The sequence below is a fragment of the Dromiciops gliroides genome, chromosome 5 (genome assembly GCF_019393635.1).
Source record: "Dromiciops gliroides isolate mDroGli1 chromosome 5, mDroGli1.pri, whole genome shotgun sequence".
In the NCBI taxonomy this organism is placed as follows: domain Eukaryota; kingdom Metazoa; phylum Chordata; class Mammalia; order Microbiotheria; family Microbiotheriidae; genus Dromiciops; species Dromiciops gliroides.
In genome coordinates, this window is record NC_057865.1 from 203,144,921 (window position 1) to 203,156,361 (window position 11,441).

Consider the following 11,441-nt stretch of genomic DNA (forward strand, 5'->3'; position numbering starts at 1 on the left):
AATATGTTTAATGTTATTATGTGTGTGTGTGTATATATATATATATAAATGTGTGTGTGTATATATATATATATAAAACCTATATCAGATTACCTGCCCTCTAGGGGAGGGAGGGGAGGGAGGGAGGGAGAAAAATCTGAAATTGGAAAGCTTATATAAACAAAAGTTGAGAACTATCTTTACATGTAATGGGAAAAAAATACTTTATTAATTAAAAAAAAAAAAGAAAAGAAACGTACCCTTGGGGGCAGCTAGGTGGCGCAGTGGATAAAGCACTGGCCCTGGATTCAGGAGGACCTGAGTTGAAAGCTGGCCTCAGACACTTGACACTTACTAGCTGTGTGACCCTGGGCAAGTCACTTAACCCCAATTGCCTCACATACACACACACAAAAAGAAAAGTACCCTTACATATAACTGGAAAATAAAATAAATGTTTGTTGCTAAAAAAAGAAAAAGAAAAGTAGAGGGGGATAACTTGTAGAATGTTTTGTTATACCTATGGAAAGGTCAACTATAAGTTTATTATGTAATGTGGGAATAACTTCTGTCTGTAGAGCATATACAAATATGGTTTATTATGGACAACTTAATTGACATGTGCTATTTTGAAATTGCTTAAGTGTCATCCTTAGTCCTTTATTACAATTGAAGTTAACTGAGTAACTTTTGTGGAAGTTCATTTGTGGTCGTATTCTGTAACCTAAATTTTATGTGAGGATTAGATCTTAAACAATTGAGTGAAAATTTCTTAAGAAATAAGGTCAAATTGATATATATGTAATTTGGAAAGATTTAAGGGTTCTGCCTTCTGTGGCATTGTGAAACATTTAGGTTATATGACTTGCATGTATCAATGTGGAGGTAACCCTTTGGCTTGTTGTTAATAATGTCTGTCAGATACAAAATTAGATAAAGCTATAAACAGCCATGTCATAAATTTGTTAAGATTCAGGTAAACTATGAGACCTTGATTTTAATAATAAGGTCAGAACCATAAGGTTTGAGGTAGTTTTTACCATATGGGCTAGTTATTGGAGGAGTAAAATTTGTGAAACTGTATCAATTTGTATTAAGATCTGTTTTGCAAGAGATTTTAACAGGAACATCTGAGGAGTCTCTACAAGTAAGTTGAAACCAGAGAAGTGAATCCATTGAAGACATTTTCCAGACTGCCCCAAGAAAAGGAGTTCCAGAGACCAGATAACTACATGGAACATCTGAAATCTAAGATGAAATTGCTAATTGAATGGAGTATATCACTGAAATTACAAAGAGACTTGATATTAGCTAATGCTGTTAGCCATGCTTGCTGTTATAATCTTGGTAGTATTGACATTAGTTCCTTGTGTTATATCTGGGGGTTGTTACCAAAAATGTGGTGAAGATATAATTTTCCACAGAGCAAAACCAGTCTTGAGAGGACACTTTTTGTGACCAAAAACTGCTTACACCTGTCTCCACAAGAATTGGACAAGTATATGTTATATTGGGATAATTAGGCCCCAATTTTCTTTCTTTCTTTCTTTCTTTTTTGGTGAGGCAATTGGGGTTAAGTGACTTGCCCAGGGTCACACAGATAGTAAGTGTCAAAGTGTCTGAGGCAGGATTTGAACTCAGGTCCTCCTGAGTTACACAAAAGACTATCAAAAATAGTGAATAAAAAGTGAATCCATTTATCCAAGCAGACAGCAAACAGAAATCAGAAAAGTTACATAGATTAGAATATGCCAAAGATTATACAGTGAGAAAACTCAGCTCAGTCAAGAGAGAAGCTTTGATCTTACCCATGGAGAAACTCCCCCAAATTTCTAGGAAAACAAGCTGAAAATCCACAACATATTGAACAGCTTTCCCCAACACATTTTTCTTCCTAAACCTTTTTCTCTTCCTGAAATCTTTTTTTTTGTTTGTTTTTGTTTTTTGTGGGGCAGTGGGGGTTAAGTGACTTGCCCAGGGTCACACAGCTCAGGTCCTCCTGAATCCAGGGCCAGTGCTTTTTCTTCTTTTTTTTTTTTTTTTTTTTTTTTTTAGTAAGGCAATTTTGGGGTTAAGTGACTTGCCCAGGGTCACACAGCTAGTAAGTGTTAAGTGTCTGAGGTCGGATTTGAACTCAGGTACTCCTGGATCCAGGGACCGTGCTCTCTCCACTGCGCCATCTAGCTGCCCCCTAGGGCCAGTGCTTTTTATCCACTGTGCCACCTAGATGCCCCCTGAAATATCTTTTAAAAGAGAGTCTGGGGGGCAGCTAGGTGGCACAGTGGATAAATCACTGGCTTTGGATTCAGGAGGACCTGAGTTCAAATTCGACCTCAGACACTTGACACTTACTAGCTGTGTGACCCTGGGCAAGTCACTTAACCCTCATTGCCCCACCAAAAAGAAAAAAGAAAAAAAAGAGAGTCTGCAAAGCAGAAAGGAAGAAAAATGTCTGTCTACTCCCAAACTCTTTAATATCTTTTTTTTTTTTTAGTGAGGCCAATTGGGGTTAAGTGACTTGCCCAGGGTCACACAGCTAGTAAGTGTTAAGTGTCTGAGGCCGGATTTTAACTCAGGTACTCCTGACTCCAGGGCTGGTGCTCTATCCACTGTGCCACCTAGCTGCCCCTACTCCCAAACTCTTATGCCAACTTTACCCCCCATACAGAAACACAGCATTAAGTCATCATTCTCTCCACCAATAATGAGAATCTAATGCAGATGCCCCAAGCTTGAGACCTGTGTTATACACACATGTGTGTATATAGGCATACATATTAACTTACATGTACACACATATTTATATCTACATTCGGTACATACACCTCTGTATGCATTTGTGTATATATAGATAGATAGACAGACAGACAGACAGACTAGGTGATCTCTAAAGTTATTTCCAGTTCAAAAAAATATATATTAGCTAAGTCAAAATAACAGACGACAGTATTCTTCTCCAGCCAGTTCAGAAGAGGGTAGGTTTATTGAATCTCTTGAGCTGTAACACAGTAGTTGATAAGATCTAGAGAGAAAAGAAACCTTAATGTTGATCTCATCCAACCCTTTCATTATATCTTAGTAGTGTAGAGGGAGCTTCCTACCCTTGGACTGACTCCCAGCTTAAGTCTGCTTAGCTTGCCCAGTCTCTTAAGTTCACACTCAAGGTTGCACAGGAGACATGTTAAAAAGCTTTAAATCCTGCTAGATAAAGATAGGGGGACAGATAAAGAATGAGGGGGAAGATTGGTTTTTCCTTTTTTGTCTGAAACACTAACAACCTAATTTAAATTCCTTTCAACCCTGTCAGGTTGATCTTTGTCCTCTTCCTCATATTTGATCATCTTTTTGGAATAACATTGATTGTTTTTATTGCTTTTTCTGGCATGTTTAGAAAACAGACTGGCATCAGTTTCAAAGGTCCTATATGAAGAGGAAAACAAATGAGACATCAGGTAATTTACTGCCCACTTCTTCTAGAGAAGGAGTCTAATACAATCTGGACATTTTAATCAATTGACTTCTTATTAGGAAGCACAAAGTTTTAATTAGAAAGGATAAGATTATGTTTTAATTAAATATAGGTTAGTAGTATCCTCTGCTTTTCTCTATAGCTTCATTGATCATGTAGAAAGGGAGAAAAAGGATAGGAGCTTCTACCCAGTAACCCTTATGCTTTTAAGACAGTATCAGTTTTAAGTCTTAATGCTTAGCCATTTCACCTCTTCAGGCCTCATATTTCTCATCTATAGGTGAACAGAGATGGTCCTTCCAGTTCTAGATATCTGTGATTCCAGGTTAAATGAAAAATGTGTTTTTCTATTTAAATTAAAGACATGGGTTGAAGTGTTTGTTTTTAGTATTATGTTTTTAGTATTATTAAGCTGTCTTGTGAGTCTCTGCCAATGCAACTCCCTCCTAAATAATAGTTTCTAATATTTCAGATCTAAATGCAACCTTTTATTTTCCTATGTTGTATTCTATATTGTTGGGAATTAGATATGTGTTGGGTGGGTAGATTCAGGCCTAGTGACAATACATCAATAGTTGAGTTTAGTTTTGGAAAAAACAGCTAATTTAATACCTTTGTTCTAGGTCTGAATTTCATTAGCTATTGATTATAGAAAGAAGCAGTGCAATATCAAAATAATACATTGACTAGAGAAAAACCTATCCAATACAAACAAAACAGTTAGTCATGAAGGAGACAAGGTAAGAAAAGATTGCAATTAGGTCCGAACTCCCAAAAACTATTATTTAGGATCAAGATGTACTGATGGAGGCTCACAAGAGAATTTTTTTTTAATTAATAAAGTATTTTTTTCCCATTACATGTAAAGATAGTTCTCAACTTTTGTTTATACAAACTTTCCAATTTCAGATTTTTCTCCTTCCCTCCCCTCCCTCCCCCCTCCCCTAGACAGCAGGTAATCTGATATAGGTGTTATATATATACATATACACATGTATATACATAAATATATATACATAATAACATTAAACATATTTCTGCATTAGTCATGTTATAATAGAAAAATCAGAGCAATGATGAAAAACCTCAAAATAGAAAAACAACAGCACCAAAAACAAAAGAAATAGTATGGTTCGTTCAGCATCTATACTCCACAGTTCTTTTTTTTTTTTTTCCTGGATTTGGAGATCCTCTTCTATCCTGAGTTCCCTGGAACTCTTCTGTACCATTGCATTGGTGATAAGAATATAGTCCATCACAGTAGATCAACACACAATGTTGATGATACTGTGTACAATGTTCTTCTAGTTCTGCTCATCTCACTCATCATCAGCCCACACAAGACCCTCCAGGTTTCTCTGAACTCCTCCTGCTCATCTTTTCTTACAGCACAATAGTATTCCATTGTATTCATATACCACAACTTGTCCAGCCATTCCCCAATTGATGGGCATCCCCTCAACTTCCAATTCCTTGCCATCACAAAAAGAGCAGCTATAAATATTTTTGTACATGTGGGTCCCTCTCCCCTTTCCATGATCTCTTTGGGAAAAAGACCCAAAATTGGTATTGCTGGGTCAAAGGGTATACACAGCTTTATCGCCCTTTGGACATAATTCCAAATTGCTCTCCAGAATGGTTGGATCAGTTCACAGCTCCACAAACAATGCATTAGTGTTCCAATTTTTCCACAGCTTCTCCAACATTTATTATTTTCCTTTTTTGTCATTTTAGCCAATCTGATAGGTGTCAGGGGGTACCTCAGAGTTGTTTTAATTTGCATCTCTCTAATCATTAGAGATTTAGAGCATTTTTTCATATGGCAATAGATAGCTTTGGTTTCTTCATCAGAAAACTGCCTGTTCATATCCTTTGACCATTTCTCAATTGGGGAATGACTTGGATTCTTATAAATTTGATTTAGTTCCCTATATATTTTAGAAATGAGGCCTTTATCAGAAGTACTGGCCATAAAAATTGTTTCCCAGCTTTCTGCCTCCCTTCTAATTTTGGATGCACTGCTTCTGTTTGTACAAAAATTTTTTAATTTAATGTAATCAAGATCATCCATTTTGCATTTTATAATATTCTCTATCTCTTGTATGGTCATAAACTGTTTTCCTTTTGTAACGATTGGAATGATGCCACCTGCTGGAGACTTACTGTAGAAGAGTTCTGCCCATGAAGTGAAGGTCTTTGAGGGCAAGACCAGGAGTCTTTTCTTTGGCGTCAGGAAGTGACGTTGGCTAGTGGGAGGAAGAAGGAAGAGACTGGTGCTCTTTCCTGAGGACTCCGGTGGAAAAGGGAGCTAGAAATGCGTTCTCCCTTGAATAGATAGGAATCTAGGCCTTTCTCTATCAAATTCTTATTCTCCTTAATAAATGCTTAAAAGTCTAACTCTTGCTAAAGCTTATAATTTATTGGCAACCACTCATTAGGTATTTTAGACAGTTTAGCTAAAATTTTAGCCCTTAACACTTTCCAAAGGTCTGAAAGGTAGACTATTCCTTTCTCTCCTAATTTACCTATGGTATCACCTCTTATGTCTAAATTGTGTATCCATTTTGACCTTATTTTAGTATAAGGTGTAAGATGTTGGTCTATTCCTGACTTCTGCCATACTATCTTCCAGTTTTCCCAGCAGTTTTTGTCAAATACTGAGTTCCTATCCCAGAAGCTGGAGTCTTTGGGTTTATCAAACACTACATTACTAGTGTCATTTACTACTGCGTTTCTGGCTCACAAGAGAATTTTCATGACCCCCAAAAGCATTACATTAGCTTCACATTTCTGAATCCTATCCATTCAACCCCACTTTAACTTAAATAGAAGAGATACTTTTCTTTGGCCTAGAATCATAGAACCCTAAACCTTAAAGGACCCTCATAATTGCTCACCTAGAGAAAAGGAAGTTGAAGTCCAGAGAGTCAAAATGATTTTCCTAGCTACCTTCTCTATATAACAGGAATCAATAAAAAGAGACAGTACAGGGCAGGAATACTCAGCGGGTACTATTCAATGATATTCATTTCAAGAAATCCCTATATGTGGCAGTCAGCCAAGGAGGTATCTGGCCAAGGTATTATATATATATTTTAAAGTAATATTTTTTAAAAATCAATAGTATCAGGGGGCGGCTAGGTGGCGCAGTGGATAAAGCACCGGCCCTGGATTCAGGAGTTCCTGAGTTCAAATCCGGCCTCAGACACTTGACACTTACTAGCTGTGTGACCTCGGGCAAGTCACTTAACCCCCATCGCCCCGCAAAAACAAAACAAAACAAAAAAAATCAATAGTATCCTTATTATTACCCATAATGAACCATAAGGTCAGATGTGAGAGGTTAAGCTATGTAAAATAGAAGAGGCCCCAAACCATTACAAAGTGAATTTATTTTCACAGAAAAGGCATTGAATATATTAAAACATAAATGTTTTAATATTTTCATATATGGAAAGGAATGTTCTATTCCAAAAGAGATAGAGAGAAGGAAAGGGAAGGGGAGTGAAGGAGAGGAGAAAGGAGGGTTAATTTATTTGGGCTAGTTCCTGGATTCAGAGTCACCTTCCTCAGATGCCCCAACTTTCGTACTAGAATCCAGATGCCTGTCCCTTTCCTGAAGTTATTATCTGAAGAAATGGTAAGATCTTCAAGGACAAACAACATAGAGAAGGCAATTAGGAATTTTACAATTGCCATTATCCATTATCACATTCTATGCTGTATCATACTTATTTATACTCCCAATTAGACCATTAGCTCCTTGAGGATAAGTACTGTATTGTTTTTCATCTTTATATCACCAGTGCCTAGTATAGTGCTTTGCAGATAGCAGATGATGAACATTTGTGTAACTGAACTATTCTTTGTATCCCCCAAAATGCTGGGCACTAGGTTGTGTGAGCAACAGAAAAATCATTCAAGTCTAGGTCAACTGAGAGTGGTAATAATCATTTCCATATGTTGACTCTTGATGAAATGAATTGATGACCTGGGTTTAGTGTCTAACATAAAAATTACCACATCACAAAAACCACTTCCCTAATTACCAGATTCAATGGACCAAGAAAATGAAATTATTCCCTCAAGAGTTATTCCTGGTTTAGACGACAAAGTAAGTGGCTAACACCCATTCATATACAGGGCAATTCAGCATCCAAGCTAAATTGGTATTTTCAAAAAGAAAAAAAATGTGTTGGAAAAAGTTGAACACAGTTAAGCATACAGGCTTAAATTTCCTTTTAAAAATGAGATTATCTTTACTGAGCAGAAATATATCATAATTCTTTTTAGCTATACTGAATTAAGAAAAATAACAATGTAGATCTAGCCCCTTAATTTCTTTCTTTCCTTCTTTCTTTCTTCCTTCCTTTCTTTCTTCCTTCCTTTCTTTCTTTCTTTCTTTCTTTCTTTCTTTCTTTCTTTCTTTCTTTCTTTCTTTCTTTCTTTCTTTCTTTCTTTCTTTCTTTCTTTCTTTCTTTCTTTCTTTCTTTCTTTCTTTTTCTTTCTTGCAGGGCCATGGGGGTTAAGTGACTTACCCAGGGTCACAAAGCTAGTATGTGTCAAGTATCTGAGGCCAGATTTGAAATCAGGTCCTCCTGAATCCAGGGCCAGTGCTTTATCCACTGCACCACCTAGTTGCCCCTAGCCCCTTAATTTCACCATTCATCCATTCATTCACTGATTTACTTGTTGATCATCCCCTATGTGCTAGGCACTTTTGGGGATACAAAGTTGAATAAGACTCAGTCCCTGTCACCAAAGAATTTATAATAAATTTATAACATAACATAACATAACATAACATAACATAACATAACATAACATAAATTTATAATAAAAGGGGAGGTACTGAACAGGATAAAATCTATAGGACTTTAGAGGAGTTCTTCTGGCTGAAGTGATCAAGGAAGACTTTGTGGAAGAAGAAGTATTTGAGTTGAGATTCAGAGAACTAGAATTTTAACAGGCAGATATAGGATGACGGATGGTATTCTGTGAGGAGGAAATGACAAGCAGATTGTCAAGGCTAAGATGTATCTGGAGAACACTCCAGTCTAGTTTGGCTAGACTGTAAGCTAGATATATGGAAGAAATAGAAGATAAGACTAAAAAGATAGGCTGGGGACATATTCAAGAGACTTTGTATCACAGGAAATGTACCATTTGAAATTTGATCAAGGGAATGACATGATGAAAGTAGGGTTTAAGGAAGGTTAATCTAATAGTGATAGCTAAGATGAGAAGGAGAAGTCAGAGGTAAGAAGACTATTTAGGAAGCTGTTGCAATAGATCCAAGACATCATGGTAGAAGCATATGAATTAGGATGGTATCAATGGGGATAGAAAGGAAAGGACTTTTGGAAGAAAAAGCTGACAGAACTTGACAATCTATTAAAAATGGTTAAGGGGCAGCTAGATGGCGCAGTGGTTAAAGCGCCAGCCCTGGATTCAGGAGTACCTGAGTTCAAATCTGGCCTCAGACACTTGACACTTACTAGCTGTGTGACCCTGGGCAAGTCACTTAACCCCCATTGCCTACAAAAAAACAAAAACAAAAATGGTTGACAAGGCAGAGAGATAAAAGTCAAGGACTGGCCTTGTGGGGAACATGAGTTCAGTTTTAGATGTTGATTTGGAGTTGACAGAAGTAAATATTTTAATAAATGAGAAAAACTATAAACCCAATTAGTTTTTTTTACAGTTCTATTTCCCTCCATGTATGTTTTTTTCTAAATCTTGATTTTGAACACCAAAAAAGAGAGCATTCCCACAAAGCAAAACATAAAGAGGATTCTACATGAAACTCTGAATCTCCATTTCTTAACTCATGCTTTCTTTCTTTCTTTTTTTTTAATTTTAGTGAGGCAATTGGGTCACACAGCTAGTAAGTGTTAAGTGTCTGAGGTCGGATTTGAACTCAGGTACTCCTGAATCCAGGGCCGGTGCTCTATCCACTGCGCCACCTAGCTGCCCCTAACTCATGCTTTCTAAAAAGTATATAATAGATTCTACACATTACTTTAAAAACTATCTTCTGGGGCGGCCAAGTGGCACAGTGGATAAAGCACTGGCCCTGGATTCAGGAGTACCTGAGTTCAAATCCGGCCTCAGACACTTGACACTTACTAGCTGTGTGACCCTGGGCAAGTCACTTAACCCCCATTGCCCTGCAAAAACCAAAAAAACTGTCTTCCTCCTGTTTTCTTATGTGCATTTAAAAAATGCTACAACAGCCTTCTGTTTTAGACCTTGCTATTACTAATCACTGCTCCTCCCTGACCCTCTCCCCCAATTAATCAAAGTAAGAAAGTTGGGGGAAAAATCCTTATATGTCTATCACTTATGTCAATAGGTGGGTAACATTCTTCTCTGGAAACATGTTTTGATTTGAGCTTTTTCAGAATCTTTCAGGGTTCTTTTACTTTATAATAGTATTGTCCTGGTATAAATTGTCCTATTGGTTCTTTTCTCTTTCCTCTGAAATAATCTCTTATCATTTATTAAGGCACAATATGTATCCTAGTAATTCATGCAGTTCAGAGTTATGCTCTTTGCCAAGATCTCAGTAAAAGCAGAGGCTAGAGACAATGGATACTACAGCCCAGCATCAGATAGACCCACTTAGCAGAGACGCTTCAGGAGGCAGGAAACCATGTGAGGGCATTAAGAGAAAAGACATAGAGGCCTGCAGTGCTGGAGGTGTGAATTACTTTTGACCACATGGTTAATCTGAATGTATACCTTACTACTGATATACCCTACCAAAGCTATGTGTGTATTTGTGAGAGACTTTAGGGGAGGAATGTTTTCTTATATTTGTTCATGCTCTGCCATTGAAGTAAGTGCCTTTGCTTTGAGCTAATTGTGTGAAATGGATCACTTGGAGATAAAATCATCAGTAGGGCCTCATAAACTATAGATTGAGGATTGGGGACCCAGAGAGTACTGTAAATCTGCAGTTGTCATCCCTTAGGAACTCAGCCTTCAAGGATGAGTTGGGATGGAGGAATTGCCCAAAGGTAAACTATAGGGGAGGACAAGGACTTTTTAAACAGTAGGGGAGGACAAAGATTGATCTTATTCCGGTGAATAGTATAATGCTCCTCACATAGTAGTTTACTTAACAATTGTTTGTGGAGTTGAATTGAATGTCTTCTTGTTTATCATTTGGTAATTCTTCACGAATTTGCATGTCATCCTTGCGCAGGGGCCATGCTAATCTTCTCTGTATCATTCCAATTTTAGTATATGTGCTGCCAAAGCAAGCACAACATTTGGTAATTGTTTTTGATCAATGGTGTCAAACTCAAATAGAAAAGAGAACCACTAATTTATACAGAAAGATCCCTATGGCTATATACCAACTTGGTTTTTTGGGTTTTTTGGTGAGGCGATTGGGGTTAAGTGACTTGCCCAGGGTCACTTAAGTTAAGTGTCTGAGACCAGATTTGAACTCAGGTCCTCCTGAATCCAGGGCCAGTGCTCTATCCACTGTGCTCCCTAGCTGCCCCAACTTGGTTTTTAAATGTAATATTATTCATTTTTTATTGTATTTTAATTTATTTTGTTGAATATTTCCCAATACCATTTTAATCTGGTTAGTAGTGTACCAGGAGTATTGTGGGTCACATGTAGCCTGTTGACCTCATCCTTAACACCTCTGTGTTACTTCTTTTTTTGTTGTTTGTTTTTGTTTTGTTTTGTTTTGCGGGGCAGTGGGGGTTAAGTGACTTGCCCAGGGTCACACATCTAGTAAGTGTCAAATGTCTGAGGCTGGATTTGAACTCAGGTACTCCTGAATCCAGGGCCAGCGTTTTAACCACTGCGCCATCTAGCTGCCCCCTCTGTGTTACTTCTAACTTCATTTTCTCTCCTTTCTCTCTCTCTCTCTCTCTCTCTCTTTTTCTCTCTCTTCCCCCCTTTTCTCTCTCCTGCTTTTTCTCCGATTGTCTTCAAACATACTCCTTTCCTCCATCTTTAAAAAACTTTC

At 37.4% G+C, this 11,441-nt stretch overlaps 1 non-coding gene across 1 annotated transcript; it reads right to left on the bottom strand.

Annotated features, from left to right (window-relative positions):
- Positions 1-10,613: 10,613 nt before the first annotated feature.
- Positions 10,614-10,720, bottom strand: LOC122730297. The gene has a single exon (XR_006353482.1). It is a non-coding gene; the product is annotated as a U6 spliceosomal RNA (small nuclear RNA).
- Positions 10,721-11,441: the final 721 nt, after the last annotated feature.